This window comes from Coffea arabica, chromosome 1c, assembly GCF_036785885.1.
Source record: "Coffea arabica cultivar ET-39 chromosome 1c, Coffea Arabica ET-39 HiFi, whole genome shotgun sequence".
In the NCBI taxonomy this organism is placed as follows: domain Eukaryota; kingdom Viridiplantae; phylum Streptophyta; class Magnoliopsida; order Gentianales; family Rubiaceae; genus Coffea; species Coffea arabica.
The window spans coordinates 15,039,296-15,053,613 of record NC_092310.1 but is presented as its reverse complement, the minus strand read 5'-3'; the positions used below and the strand labels follow the sequence as shown (position 1 = coordinate 15,053,613).

Sequence of the window (14,318 nt, the reverse complement as noted above, 5' to 3'; positions counted from 1 at the left end):
ATGCCTTGAAGGCTTAATTGGTTATTGGAAGTGATTGAGGTGAGGGTGTACTTGATCGCCCTCACCCCTTGTGATTTCATTCATGACTGCTTACTGTTATACTGAAATACTGCACTGGCTATATGAGTTATTGAATTGCAATCTTGGAAAACTGATTTGGTGTTGTTTGGACGATGTCCAACGACCTCACTGTATTACTGAGCTCAACCCCGTTTGGTGGTCATTTGGATCGAGCCGGCAAGGGCTTGGTCGTGATAAGTGACATACCACGGGGACTGTACTGAGGAACCTTGTAGTAATGAGACTCTTGGTTCCGGTATACTCGAGTATTACCAAAAGCTACTGAATTGGAGTGCGGGCCCGGTTGGGGTATGTTGGGTGGAAGGAATGGAGTGAAGTGAGATCTACGGTCGGGTATTCTTAAACATTGACGGAGGGTCAATGAGATTGGATCAAGAATGTAAGCGTGGAAACGGGCTCTTGAGAGCCATCCGTATCCTTTTACCGACTTGTTTACTTCTTAAGTGTGTACTTGAAATGAAAGATTATGCTTATGTGATCTTTACTGCTTATGTGGTAGTAACTCACTGGGCTTTATCTCATCCCGTTCCATTTGTTTTCCTTACAGGGATATAATTACTTTTGGGACTGATTTGGATAGTCGATTGCCAAGTTGAGCTAGTGTAAATGGCTTTTGTTTAGCTTGTTGAATGAAACCCTATTGTGTATTGGGTTCATTTTCTTTGATTGGCAAACCGAGTATGTATATTCATGATAAATGGTTTTTGGCATGCCACTATGGTTGTAAAAGTTGAATTTCAATGTATATATATGTTTGGTTGATGATTGGATGGATTTCGGATCTAGACGCATTTCAAACGGAGAAGGAAAAAAATTTGGCGGGAATGAACAGGACCGAATCCGGCCAGGAATCCGGCCAGAAACTGGCCGGATTGCCGGCCGGATTAGGAAGGATTTTGGAAAAATTTTGGATTGCTCTCGGCCTTGTATCCGGCCAGATTCCGGCCGGATTCTGACGTGTCCTGCACTATTCATTCCGGCTTCGATTTTCATTTTTTTTTATTTAGTGATTTTGACTTGTTTGCGCGCTTTGGTATGTTTCGGAACGTAATAGAACGACGTAAACTGTACCGTTAGTCCTGGCGAGAGTTGGGCAGGCAGTCCGCTAACCTCTTTGGTTCGCCTTAGGGGAAGGTGGGGCTGTCACATCAAACTATTTCTAAAGTTATTTTTGAACCGTTTCCTGCATTATTTATTTTTGAACCGTTTCCTGCATTATTTACTTTTGACCTGTTTCCAAAGTTACTTTTGAACTGTTTTCTTGCATATCATGCGTACTTGCATATGAGTGTTCCTTGTTTGCTGTATTCCTTGACTTATTGGCTTGTTATTATTGTTTGATAATGTGTTAAGTGCTTCCAATGATTGTTAAGACGAGTTTTCTAGGCGAGTGTGTACTTTATCGCACTCGACCTAAATAAATATGAAATTTTCAATGATTAATGATTAAATGCTAGTTGCGCATGAATGTAAGCCGTTTGGCTGAATTGGGACCTGCCTTTCGTTACTGATCGACTCGAGCCAGAAGCGGACTCGGTCGGGCGATATGGTGACCCTGGGTGAATTTGGTATACTCGAGTATTACCTTGTAGTCCGGCTATGTCCAGATGGGTGGAGTCCGGCTACGTCCGGATGGGTGGAGACCGGCCAACGTCCGGAAAGAAAAAAAAAAGATGAACGAATAAAAAGATGAACGAGGGATTATTTATAAAAAAATGAACGTATCCTTTTCATGAATGTTACTATCGGTTTCCATTGTACATGTTTCTTGAATTATTAATACTCCATATTTAATGTTTTGTAAATGCTGTAATCGTTTTTGGACTTATCATTTGATTTATGACATCATTGAAAAGAAATATTGTTAAACCGATTTAATTACTGATTTTCTGGTTACTCGCTGAGCTTCTAGCTCACCCCAAAATTATTTTATTCCCCTCCACAGGGCTCGTGGCTAAGGAAGGCTTGTAGTACTTGTGCACGTGTTTAGATGGCCTATATCTTGTACAATTTGGATGTTGGAATCATTTTATGTATAGTTGGGAATTGTTTCTGTGACGACCCCACCTCCCCCTAAGGCGTACCAGAGGGTTTGGCGGACCGCCTGCCCAGCTCTCGCCAGGACTCACTCACTAAAATCATGTGCACACACCCCAAGCACCATTAATAATATCCGCAATCCCAGCTTATAATTTACATTGATAGAAACCAAAGTACAAAGTCTTGATATACTTAAACTAGTTCAAAATATATACAATCCAAGTACAAATGTTCCATTCGAGGAATAGCGCGAGTACAAAACCAAAATTCAAAACACAGTCTAAAGTAACTAGACTACGCTAGCCTTTACATCTCTTATGCCTCGCTCGTACCCCCTGTAAGGAGAACAAATAACGTGGTATGAGCTAAAAGCCCAGTGAGGTTCCAAATAGCAAATTGACCATTATTTATAAATACAAGTTTTCGATTTAGCAAGGTAACGAGCATGAAGAGTTCATAAAAGTGAGCAATAACACTTCAAGTAGCAATCTCAAAATGAGCGAGTATAAAAAATTTTCATAAGAAACAATCATCCAATAAACAATAATCATTTCAAGCATAAGGATACGGATAGCTCTCAGGAGCCAACTTCCATTCAGCATCAGGAGCTTGATCACGTAGTAGTTGACACTCCGTCAACTTTCAAGTAAAGAAACCGATCCAGTAGAACACCACTTAAACGACTCTCCGTCCACCGTTCAACCCCCAGCTGAGCCCAAAATCCTCAAGAACACGGGTGGTAATACTCGAGTATACCGATTAGTCGAGGAGATATCACTCCACTCGACAATACAAGAGACCCAGGGTTCGTTACCCAATCGACCAAGCCCTTGCCGACTCGACTAGAGTAACTCGCCACAGGGTTTCTGGAATTCCAGGAAGTGCGCGCATCATAAACAAGTATATCAAGTCAATTGCAACAATAAACAAGTATATCACGTAAGGGCAAGTGCGATAAAGTACACTCTTGCCCTAACAATTCACGCATGTGGCATGTAATCATATTGGCACGTATCAAGTACAAGTATCAAGTTCAATTCAGTATTTGAAAGCACTCACCAAAAGATATAGTGCCTTTACTGGTCACTTTCAGGTTATATTCTGAGTTCGGAGTCCAAATCTGCGATAAAACTCAGTTTGAGAACTTTGAAACATGACTAGAGTTCGAAACTTAGACGTTTCGTTCAATAAAATCAAGAATTTGAAATTCACTCGGATAGTAGTCGTAAAACACTTGCTCACTTTTTTTAAACGGTAAAACTTTGTAACATTTATACTTGAAAATGCCATGCGAGTCGAAAGTACAAGAGAAACATATTCCAAATAGTCATTATTTCATTTCTCAAGGGTACAAGCTCGGCCAAGTCCTTCCTTATATACCTCGGAACAAGAATACTCAAGTACCCTAGATGGTTCAAGCAGTAATCACTCTTAACCCTTACTCAAGTTGCAAGTAGTTCTCTAGTTTTCGAGCGTAAATTTGGGCAGCATGCCCTTAGTGTTTACCTAATTTTCCAGCCTTTTAGGCTTCATTGTTTTTCTCAAACACAACCCAACATTATACATCTCAGCCATTCATGTCAAGAGCCGTTCCATAGGCTCACAATATCATAATAATAAGATTCACAACAGTAGCAAGTACAGAAGTTCAATGTGGCACAAAACAGATTTGACGTACAAATGCGGAAATAACATATCCGAGGCTACGCTTATCGGATTGAGGCGTAACCTATGCCGTTTCGAAGCTAAGACACAGAGCTACAATGTTCATGAAGGTCACTTAGTCCAGTTTCTAATGTAAATTGGTCAAATTCTCCAATTACCCAACCAGAAATCAATTCACCGGCTGTTTAAATGCAGAACACTGTAATGGACATAACTCAGTGTACACAAGTCCGAATCAGGTGTTCTTAGAGGTATTTTAAAGCTACTTCAGAGCACTACAACTTTCATGTTTTGGTCCAGAGCTAAATCAGAATGGATCCTGGTCAAAAATCGTGATAAACTGGACTGAACTGAAGAAACGGACTACTGGGAAATTCTTAAAGCAGTAGGGGTATTTTGGACTTTTCACGTTCTGCGTTGCTCCGATTGAGCTGAAATTTTGTAGGCACCTATAAAACACCATTCTCTACAACTTTCCGTCTTTGACCAAAGGCCAATTCGGCCTTTAACATACAGATACAATTTCGGACAGAATGCTTGGGAAATTTTCCAGAAATCTGGAATTTTTAGCTCTAAGTGTAGTTTCCTCAAATTTCTGGTTCCAATCACCACTAAACAACCTTATATAACTTTAATTGCAACATTCATGCATCATACATCAACTTGAGCAGAAAATCAGGAACCCTAGTTCATCAAATAAATTGGGGAAAACTACTAAAACATGCTCATCATCCATAATCTCACCATAAAATCAAGTTACTAGGCTTAATATAACAAGATTAGAAGTAAAACTTGGAGAGATAAACTCTCTTACCTTGAATAAAAGTCACCAAGAGTAGCACAAGCTCTCCCCTTCAAGAATCACACCACAACTCACTAGCTAGTCACTCAAGAACAAGTTTAATCGGTTTATTTTGTTTGATTTCTCCCTAAGTTGTTGGATTGAAGATGAAATGAAGGAGTTTTTTTTTCTTCTTGTTGTTCCTCCCCTCTCTCTCTCTCGGTTCTTATGCAGAAATATGGAGGAAGATGAGGCTTGGTTTGTCTTATATGGAAGTAAGAGGTTAAGGGTAATTGTGTCCACAATTTTTGGCCAACACTTGGCCTATTCTTGTCCACAAAATTTTTCTCTTTCTTTCCTTGTATTTGAGCCACAATTTCGGTCAAGCTATAATCATGAGGGGGAAGATATTTTGTTCAAGTTCAATAAATTTGTTTGGTAAGCAAAAATGGTGGTCAAGCGGTGCGTTCAATCGGTAATACGCGGGACCCGCCGGTTCGCGACGTTTTTCTTAAAAACACCCGTACTAGAGTTTTTACTTTCCATTCACTAACCTTACCTCATTGCTACTACTCACATATTATTTCTCACTTAAATGTCACTTTTAATCATCAAATTGATCCTTGGCCAGTACCGAAAATTCATTCGGCGGAAAAATCACAAAACCCTAATTTTGCTCAAATCTTGAAACCGAAGTGTAAAACCTTATTTTCTAGGTTTATTTACTCTTATAGTTGAACAATTGGATAGTAGAGCTTTAATAAATAATAATTTTCAAATAAAAGGAAATTTTTAAGAAGACGTGAGGAATTTTCCAATTCCAGTAATTAAAATTAGGGTTTCAATTAAAATATGAGAGATTTAGGAAAACCGGTTAGTCACAAGTAAACTAGGGTTTTTGGCTACCATATTAGGGTTTCTAGTCTTTTTTTTTTTTAAAACAAAATTAGGTTTTAAATCAAACCCAAAGAAATACACTTTAATATTTTCTTCACAAACAACCTCCTAATATTCGGGATGTTACAATTTCCGCTTCGCTTTTGATATGTAATTTTTGGAGAATTTGATGTATATTGGAGATTTGGGAATTAGTTTCTGCTGCATTTGTGACATGTAATTATTGGAGACTTGGATGTATATTTGTGCACCATATGATGTTTTTTTGAGATTTATATTGTAATCTGTTTGAGGAATGTAGTGAGCGACTGAGTCCCGGCGAGAGCCGGGCAGGCGGCCCGCCGAACCCTCTGGTTCGCCTTAGGGAGAGGTGGGGCCGTCACAATTATAAGTGAAAACCCTAGTACGCGCGAAATAAGGAAAAATGGGTTGAACCGACGGTTACCGTTTGTTACCGAATGAGTGCACCACTTGAACACTACTTTATTACCTTAATCTTCTCACTTTTATTTCAGCAAAATTGGCCCTAAATATCTTCTTCAAAGGGCCGAAATTCTTGACCAGAAAATCAAGGAAAGGAACAAAAAATTGACTTGCAATCACAAGGTGACACTTGTCCAATTTTGACCCAAATGAATTCCTATCATCTTAACCTTCTTCAAGCTTCATTTCAGCCACCATTTCTGAATATTCCAGCCGTGAGAGTGAGAGAGAAAAGAGGGAAGAAACCATTCAATTTCCATCTTGATTTTTAGCTTAATTTGAGTGAAAATCCAAAAAAACAAAACCAATTAAACTCTTCCTTTAGTACCTAAGAGGCTTTGTGTGGTGACACTTTGGAGGGAAAGGTTGTGGTTCTCTCTTGCTAGCAGCTTTGGTGAGTTATTATGGTTTCCTATCCTTTTCTTACATTTAATCTTGTTAAAGTTTAGTTAGAAGCTCTTAATCTTGCCTTATGACGGTAAATTTGTTAGCTTGGAATGGTATGTTGGAATATGGAGCTAGGGTTTTGATTTAGTTGCTTATAATTCTTGTGGGTTAGGTGTTATATGATATATATATATATATAGTATATGATCTTGTAAAGGTGATAGTAGTGGTAGATTCGAGATAAAAATGTGAAGTTTGGCTTGAAATACCAAAAATTCCAGATTTCTGGAAAATTTTTACCCTGTTCTGTCCGGTTCCATTTCGTGTGGTTAGAGGCCGAATTAGGCTTGGCATAAAACATGAAAGTTGTAGAGAATGGCATTTTATAGGTTTCTACAAAATTTCAACTCAATCGGAGCAACGTAACCTGTGAAAAGACCAAAATACCCTTGCTGCCCTAGGTTAAATTCCATGTTCCGCGTAGACACTTCAGTCTATTTAGCTGTGTTTATTCAATATACTCCGTGAGGATTTAGCCTTTTCCAGAACATGAAAGTTTTAGTACTCTATCTTATCTTTTCAACGCCACCAAGAACACCCCAAACGGATCTATGTAGCCTGAGTTATGGCCAAAATAGTCGAATCTATTCTAAACTCCGAATTCTGCCGCGTTTCTGGATTTAGCTTCTGCCCCTGTTTTGTCCGTTTTGATAACGCACGAACTGGGTGTTAACCCCTTCATAAGCAATGTAGATCTTGGTTTTAGCTTCGAAATGGTATAAAGTGCGTCGAAATCCGAGTTCCGTAGCTCCTGTTATGACCAAAACAAGATCGATTGTCAGAACTGCCTTTGAATCTGGACAGTTCTGATGGGTACTTTGACACTCAAATTTCGTTCTGTTCTGAGTGGATTCAGGACTTGGCCAAAACAACAAAGTTTTACCCTTATGTCTCATCTTTCTAATGCCTTTGGAATTTCTTGATTTGGATTTGTGAGCTGGGAGTTACGATCCAGCAAACATACCCTGTCCGTCACCTTAAAGTGCAAATTTCTGGCACGGTTTTTTATACTTTCGACCCATCTCTGTTCAGATCCGGTTTTGGGTGTCTTCATGAAAGTTATAGACTTTTCTCTTAGCTTCGCAACAGTACCTCATGTACCTTGATCCGACACTCGTAGCCTCGATTGTGCTCAAAATAGTTTTGATGGCAAAACGGCTAGGCCGCCATTCCCGTTTCCGTATGCCGTTTCCGCACTTGCATGTGCCAATTTTGTCGTTTTGCTTGTTTTAGGCACATTAGTAGCTGTTTGTGATATTATGTGATGCAATCTTCTATTTCAGACGGTGGTGAGCTAGGTGGAGCCGGTGGGGCCTACTAGCTACTCTTCGCGACGCGAATTTCGTCCTTTTGTTATCCTTGTTCGTTGTGTAAGTATTCAGGCCGCTCTTATGTGTTAGTTGCTTATGTGTTTCGATATGTATGAAAAGGGTACCTAGGCGAGGGTGTACTTTATCGCACTCGACCTAAACCCTAATTTGCGCACATATTTGTACATGACATATGTATATGAATCCTTTTGGAACTAAACCCCCTGAGCTTGTGGCTTGGGGTGACTTTTGAGTAAATTTTGTGAAGTTTGTGAGTTTGGGGCCCAATCTCATGACCTAGATGGACTATTCGAGCCGGTTAGGGCTTGGTCGAAGTCAGTCCAACCTGGTTTGAGGTCACCAAGTTTGTGAATCCGGTTCACCGATTATGTGGACCAAGTTTGTGACCCGAGCTTGTGAACCAAGCTCAATTTCGTTCGCTCGAGCAAGTTTGTGAGGTGTCTGGCCAGAGAGGGTGATAAGGTGTACGGTAGGAGTACAAGTGGAGTTCTACGGACCATTATTTGTGGTCGACGGAGTGTCGGCAGGAGGTCACGCATGGCAAACGATTTGGCTTTGGAGCCACCTGTATCCTTATCATGTGATGTTACTTTTCTATTTTTGCTTTACTCTTACTGTGTAACTGTTGTTACGTGAAATTTACGCTTTTGCCCCTGTTTACTTACTAAGCATATAGCTTACCCCGTTCCATTTGTTTTCCTTAGCAGGGGGCCGACGCGGGGATCGCTCGGGAAGGTGGTTAGATTTTTAGCTATAGAATACTTGAATTTGTATTTGTTAAAAATTGACGAGTAAGATGTATATAGTTGGCGTGGTGGTTGTAGTTATCAGTTTTTCTAGGTTTTACTTTCTGGTACTCGTGATATGTAATTCTTGGAGAATTGGATGTAATATTTGAGATTTATCTTCTACTTCATTGGAAGACTGTAGTGAGTGAGTGAGTCCTGGCGAGAGCTGGGCAGGCGACCCGCCAAACCCTTTGGTACGCCTTAGGGGGAGGTGGGGCCGTCACATTAAACATCAAGGAGCATCTTGGTAAGTTTGATAAAAAATCTGATGAGAAGATCTTCTTGGGATACTGTGAAAATAAGAGAGGGTTTAGAGTCTATAATCGTAGGACTCTGGTTATAGAGGAAGCTATACATGTCACTTTCGATGAATCTAATGGTGACATTTCCATAAGTTGTGGTGAAGATGATGATGCAGGTATTCAAGAAAAATTAAAGAAGTTGACAATTAGTAACCAAGACAAAGCTTCATCAGAAAATGACTCAAAGGAAGGTGAAAATCAAGACAGCCCAGCAGGGGATGACAATGACAGAGACACTACCATTTCTAATGATCTTCCAAGAGCCTGAAAATTTGTCCAAAATCATCCTAAGGAACTTATCATTGGTGATCCATATGAAAAGGTCAGAACACGTTCCTCTTCTAGACAACTAATAGATAACTTTGCATTGGTCTCATATTTTGAGCCCAAAAGTGTTGTTGATGCATTGAAAGATGAGAACTGGATTTTAGCTATAGAAGAGGAGTTAAATCAATTTGAAAGAAACAAGGTTTGGACATTAGTTTCTAGACCACAAGATCATCCTATCATTGGCACTAAGTGGGTATTTAGAAACAAAATGAATGACAAAGGTGAGGTAGTTAGAAATAAGGCCAGATTGGTAGCTAAGGGATATACTCGAGAAGAAGGAATAGATTTTGAAGAATCGTTTTCACCCGTAGCTAGGTTAGAATCTATTAGGATGTTTTTGGCTTTTGCATGTTTCAAGAATTTTAAGTTATTTCAAATGCATGTTAAAAGTACTTTCTTAAATGGTTTTATAGATCAAGAAATTTATGTTGATCAACCTCCTAATTTTGAAAATGAAAATTATCCAAATCATGTTTTTAAACTCTCAAAAGCTCTATATGGTTTAAAACAAGTTCCAAGTGCATGGTATGAACATTTGAGTGGTTTTTTGATTGAAAATGGTTTCAAAAGAGGTATAGTGGATACTACCCTTTTCACTAAACAAAGTTCGCATGATCTTTTAATTATACAAATATATGTGGATGATATTATATTTGGTGCTACTAATGAGAGACTGTGCAAGGACTTCTCCAAAATCATGCAAAAAGAGTTTGAAATGAGCATGATATGAGAACTAAATTTCTTCCTTGGACTCCAAGTGACACAAAATCAAGATGGAACATTCATCAATCAAACCAAATACACCAAGGAACTGCTGAAAAGATTTGGAATGGAGGACTCAAAGCAAGTTGGAACACCCATGTGCACATCTACCAAACTTGACAAAGATGAAGAAGGTATAAAAGTTGATGAAAAGAAGTATAGAGGTATGATTGGTAGCTTGCTTTACTTAATAGCTAGTAGACCTGATATCATGTTTGCTGTGTGCTTGTGTGCTCATTTTCAATCTTGTCCAAAGGAATCACATTTAATTGCGGTAAAAAGAATCTTTAGATACTTAAAAGGAACTGTGAATTTTGGCCTTTGGTATCCTAAGTGTCATGAACTTCCCTTGTGTGGATTCTCTGATGCTGATTTTGGTGGCTGTAGAGTAGATAGAAAAAGTACAACTGGTATATGTAATTTTCTTGGAAATTGCTTAGTGTCCTGGTTCAGCAAGAAACAGAATGTCATTTCATTATCTACAACCGAAGCAGAATATGTTGCTGCTGGTGCTTGCTGTACTCAATTGTTGTGGATGGAAAACACATTGAATGATTTTGGTTTAGTGTATAATTCTGTACCTATGTTTTGTGACAACACTAGTGCCATCAATTTGACAAAAAATCCCATTCAACATTCTAGGACAAAGCATAGAGACATTAAGCATCACTTCATTCGCGATCTTGTCCACAAGGGTGAAATTTGTGTTCAATATGTTTGTTCGAGAGATCAAATTGCTGATATCCTCACAAAAGCCCTTCCACTGGATCAATTTGTGTATCTGAGAACAAAACTGGGCGTCTTAGAAAAAATTCTCTAAGTTTCTCTTTGGTCACTTCTTATCGGATGTCCGATAGATTAAAACGGACGTCCGATAGTGTTCTTCATTCTTTTTTGAAAAAATTCTGGTTCGGATGATTGTGTCGGACGCGTCACTTCGTTCGACCGTCCGACACTCAAAAATTGTTTCATATAAGGAAGCCACCTACCTCATTAAGCTCATTTACTTTCTTTGTCTCGGACGCAACCCTTCAGTTCTCTCTCAAAGTTCAAATTTGCAATTACTCTCTCCTCTAATCAAGTTCCAAGAAATTGATTCAATCGACACCATTACACCCCTATTGCCGGTTATCTGGACATAATAACCTCTTCCAACTTCCAACTGCCTCATATTTCTCCAATTTATATCCGAAACCCTAACCTTTCAAATCTGACTTCTTGTGGTTGGTTCGTGCATCAACATTAATTCATATTGCATTCTTCATCTATCTCATACACTTTGCACCACTCCCTACATCAACATCCAACTACATTACATCATGGTTAGGATTAGAGGTGGTTCTGCGAGGGTTGGACGCTCTTTTAGACTTAGGGATAAGGACATTGAAATTGTGGGACCCTCTACCAAAGTATCCAAAAAGAAAACTGCAAATAGAGGTGGAAAGGTGAAGCAAACTGCTCAAAGGAAGCGAGATGCTCCAATTGTTGAGCCATCTGATGAGCAGATGGAAGAGCATCACTCTGAAGAAAATCTAAGTGGTAGGAATGCAGAAGAAATGAAGGAACCCACCCATGTTGAAGTGACTGTCTTGAAATCACCTGGAAAAAGAAAAAGGTCTGCCCAAAAGGGAAGCACTGCTCAATCAAATGCAGAGAAAAATGCTGAGGTTCAGCACACCCCTGAGCCATCTACCAGAAAATCTCCACGGACAAGGCCTGAGGTTCAGAATACTGAGTTATCTGCTAAGCAAACTGCAAAAAGGAAACGGTCTGGAAAGGAACCAGTGACTCAGCCTGCTAAGGAACCTTCTCCTCTGCCAAAATTCATTGATGATGAGGCCAAAGACAGATTTGAGTTGGTCTCACAAAAGGGTTTCATCACTCAAAGGACCATTTCTCCTCTTAAATTTCGTAAGCTTGACCTCGAACCTATCATTAAACTCTTTGAGTTCCAAAAATGGATTCATCTTCTATCCATCCCCAATACTTTTTACCCTGATATGCTTTATCAGTTCTTTGCAAAGCTCAGAAAGGGTAATTCACACACTGAACTCATCTCTAGGGTCAACTCTGTAGACATCATGTTAACTCCTGATATTGTGAATTCTATTTTGAAAACAAGTATTGAAGCTGGTTTTAAAGGAAAAGTTGCAAATTTCTTTTCATATGAAGAATATCCCTCTGCTTATCATCATTTTCACATTGCTAAACTCATGACTTATTTTCGATCACACTTCAACATCCTGCTGAGGCAAGATTAGAAGATCTTAGCCCTCAGAACTTGATAATTTTTACCATCATTTCAAATCTGTTGGTGCCCACTGATGGCCACAGAACTGATGCGAACAAAATGGAGCTTTATCTCTTTTACTGTTTTGTTGAAAAAGTCATAATCGACTTTGGGTTTGTGATGTGCAAATTTCTGCTCAAGATTAGCACTGATAGTTGTAAAAAGCTCTCTTATGAAAAATTTCTGACTCCTACTGATGTGAATGAAGGAACCGGTCAAACCATGCAAGTAGAAAAAGTGAAAGTTCCCCTCGGTCCGATTACGCGAGCACGAGCCAAGAAAAAGAAGGAAGCACTGCAACTTCTAGTCCAAGCTGTCCACGTGCAAGTTGAGAGGCCTAGGCCCATAGAAGGCCTTGCGTATGAGGAAGAAAGGCAAGTCACCTTGATAGAAGCTTCGCTCAATGAAGGAGACCTTGTCTGAAGGCCACGGCCTATAAGGCGTGGGCGCGCTTTATAAGAACAAGTCTTCTGCCACTCAATCGCAGTCGCGTCGCTATAAGGCGTGGGCGCGCTTTATAAGAACAAGTCTCCTTCCACTCAATCGCAGCCGCGTCGCTACAAGGCGTGGGCACGCTTTATAAGCATATCGCTTCTGCCCATCTACTTCATGCGACCTTTATATATTGATGTCTAGTTATTTTAGTTAGTCATTTGAAGTATTTCCTAATCATGTCATAGTCATATTAATTCGGCTAGCTTGCATGACCTTGAGAGCCGAATTTTAAGTATCCTATTAACTAGGAAACTTTGTCATATTTTTTTAGTCTTTCCAATTCATATTAGGACTTCTATTGTAAGGCTATATATATTAGCCTAAGTGCCGCACTTTAAACAGATTACGTTAATACAAAATTAAGAGTTCTCTCTTTGGCTTCTTGTGAGCTTTTCTTGAAGTTCTTAGATTAATTCCCTAGGATCTTCAAGTTGACTTATCAATCTAGAATCACACTAGATTGTGGCATCTTCTACACTATACCAAGGTTCGTTAGCCACGTGATTAACGGGTCAAGGTTCCATCAACCCCAAACGTGTTCCGTCCCTCTAGATCCTGTGCACTTGTCTCTTGCGGGTTTCGTCACAAGTTGGTGACGTTCGTATCAGTTGGTAATCAGAGCTAGTTAGAGGTACCACGTTATATCCCTTGTTTTGTTGTTTTGAGTTAGTTCTTATCTATCAATTTTGTTACCAGGTCATTAGGGTTTTGTGTCAAATCGTGGGAAAGATTTCTTGTGAAGCCGCCAATTCTGTTTTGTCTTGTTAGTGTGCTGTCTGCAATTTTCCAGAATTGTTTCAGTATTTTCGTGTGTTGTTTCTGCCCAAGTTTCATCCGTAAGTCTGTTGATTTTGTGTTCAAACCATTAGAGTAAAAAAAAAAAATTCCAGTCGCTAGGACTTTCTTTGTTCTTGTCGCATTGTGCCATTGTGTCTTGTGCAATCTGTTCAACAATTTCTAGTCACTACTTGCTTCTGAACTTTGTCCAGTTTATAGTTGTCTTTGTGTCATCTTGGGTCACGTAAACAGCCCAACAAATTGTCAAAAAAAAAAACAAAAGAGTCACGTACCTTGTTGTGTTTTCGTTTCAAGTTGTTGGAATTTCGTTTTGGGAATTGCTGAATTTCTGTTTGCCTATTGTCGTGAGTTTGGTTGTTGTTATTGCAAACCTTGGATACCATAACATATTGGAAATTCTTGAAACTAGCCTAACTTGCCATCGTTTCTTGATCTGATTGGAGCAACTTGAAGTTGTGTCCCTTGAAGAGCTGAAATCTTGATCAAAGGAACAAAAAAAAAAATGAATCAAGAGAAAGAAAAAGAGAAAGAAAAAGGAAAAAAAAAGGATTCGGCTCTCCAAAAGCAATCAGGTTCCTTAATATTGTTTGGTTTCCAAATTTGAGATTCCAATTCACGGTTGGGTCCTAATCCTAATTGGCTTCCATATCTTGAGTTTCGATTCTTGATTGATTGCCAATACCCAACCAACATTGAACAGCCCCAAAACCACCCCAAATCAGTCTCCTAAAGCCGCCACAAGTCCTTGTCCAAGTTACATTAGGAATCATTGATTTCCAAGGACGGTTGGACTAATTTTTGTAAAGCGATTGGGCTGAATTTCAGGGA

The 14,318-nt window shown here is 39.4% G+C and overlaps 1 long non-coding RNA gene across 1 annotated transcript; it reads right to left on the bottom strand.

Annotated features, from left to right (window-relative positions):
- Window positions 1-2,248: 2,248 nt before the first annotated feature.
- LOC140006345 (uncharacterized) lies at window positions 2,249-3,243 on the bottom strand. The gene is made up of 2 exons (XR_011813971.1): window positions 3,181-3,243; window positions 2,249-2,456 (listed from the first exon to the last, which is right to left on the bottom strand). It is a non-coding gene; the product is annotated as an uncharacterized lncRNA (long non-coding RNA).
- Window positions 3,244-14,318: the final 11,075 nt, after the last annotated feature.